Below are 2,043 nucleotides of genomic sequence, written 5' to 3' on the forward strand. Positions count from 1 at the left end.
TGATTAGAGCGAGCGCGTCGGGCTAGGAGACGCGAAACTGGGAGGGGTCGGGGAATTAAGGAGGGACACAGAAGGCGGGGCGGCGCTCCTCTAGGTTCGTAAAGCAGCGCGAGGAGGTGACGCGGCATCCGACGGGAAGACCTGCGCGACATGCGGCCAAAGGGGTGGGGCCTGCGCTGTCGCGAAACCCCTCACGCTTTACGTAGGGCGACGCGCGGACAAGGGGCAGGTCTCACCCTGGGGCGGGGTCTCCTGATCCGCAGACTTCCTGCCTGTGAGGTAAACGGAAGGGGTGGCGCGGCGTTGTCAAGTTCCACCTCTCTGGCACCGATTGGAGGCGGGCTGGAATCCAGAATGGGCGTGCCACAATTGGTTTCCTGGGAAGGTTCTGAGTTTCTTTGTAAATCGCTTTTTGTTAAAGCAAAATAGACCACCATTCTGCTTAAGGATGGTTTTAATTGGGGATGTTTAGAAGGAAAAGAAGGTAACATTCATCACTTACTTGCCATGATCTTTTACTAAAAATCTTTTAATCCTTCGTTTTGCAAACTAAATTCAGTCAAACTCAGGCCCTTAGGATTTCACCGTCTAATGCCATTTGAGTTTCCTCTTGTTGCCAGGTTGTCCTTGAGACCTGGTGGACTGTAGCCCGCCAGTCTCCTCTGTCCATGGAATTTCCCAGGCAAGAATATTGGAGTAGGTTGACATTTCCTTCTCCAAGGGATCTTCCCCATCCAGGGATGGAATCCACGTCTCCTGCATGGGAAGAACGATCTTTTACCAATAAGCCACCAGGGAAACTCCATAGGTAGTAGTTCATTCAATGAAAATTTGCTTTGCACTCCTACCACGTGTCAGGCGCTTTTATTGGCATTTTGGGTATAACTGGAGAATAAAACTCCAAAGCAAGTTATATAATTCAGTGAGGGAAAGACAGACAATAAGCAGTAATTAAATGAAATATTAGAAATGTTAAGCATTCTAGAGGTAATTAAGGTAATTTGATAAAACTGATTTTGTGCAACTTAAATTGCATGGTCAGGGAAGGCCTCTGAGGAAGCGACATGTGAACTGAGATCTCAGTTACAGAGAGCCAACCCCCTGAAGAACTAGATCAAATGCTCCAGGACAGGAACATGTTGGCAAGTTTGAGTCTCAGTTTGGTGACGGGAAGGGGGGGGCCGGTAAAAGATGAGGTTTGAGAAATATGTTGGGGTTCAATCATGTGAGGCTCTGTGAATCAGGTTTAGGAGTTTGGATTTTATTCCAAGTGGACTGGGAAAGCATGGAAAGATTTTATGCAGGGGAGTGTGAGGACTTGAAATAGTTTTGTAAATGGTTACTTACTATCTTGATATGGGTGAGGGTTACATAAGTGTATATTTAAGTACCTCAGATTGTACACTCAAGAATTGTGCACTTAGTGTATAGAGGTCATACTTTAAACAACAGTGATGACAACAACAGGATTACTCAGTTTACTGAATGGAGTGGGTTATACACCTGCACTGATGGAAAAGAAAGATCAGTTAAAAGGTTCTTGGTGCCAGGACCTCATAATGTCTTCATGGACCCTAAGCACTTTTGTTTTCATAGGCCCTTTTCTCCTTTAAAACAGTGTTAACATTATTCGCTGCACTGGGTCTTCCTTGCAGCCTGTAGGCTTTCTCTAGTTGCAGCACATGGTAGCTTCTCTTGTTGCAGAGCATGGGCTGAATTGCCCCATGGCATGTGGGATCTTAGTTCCCCAACCAGGGATTGAACCTGTGCCCCCTACATTGGAAGGAGGATTCTTAGCCACCGGACCACCAGGGAAGTCCTAATATTAAAATTTGTATTTTATGATTGTCCTGGTATAAAAACCAATGTATTGATAAAATACATTTTCTTTGACCTAAATGTTTATTTTTTCTTATAATTTAAAAATAAGCTAAAATGTTTTTGTGGGGCCCTTAAAGTATGGTGGTGTCTAGGCACTGTGTCTGTTATGCCTGCTGAATAAGCCAACCCTGGCTGCTGTCATCCTAGTGAGAGAAGCTGGTG

Source organism: Capricornis sumatraensis, chromosome 4 (genome assembly GCF_032405125.1).
Source record: "Capricornis sumatraensis isolate serow.1 chromosome 4, serow.2, whole genome shotgun sequence".
NCBI classification, from domain to species: Eukaryota; Metazoa; Chordata; class Mammalia; order Artiodactyla; family Bovidae; genus Capricornis; species Capricornis sumatraensis.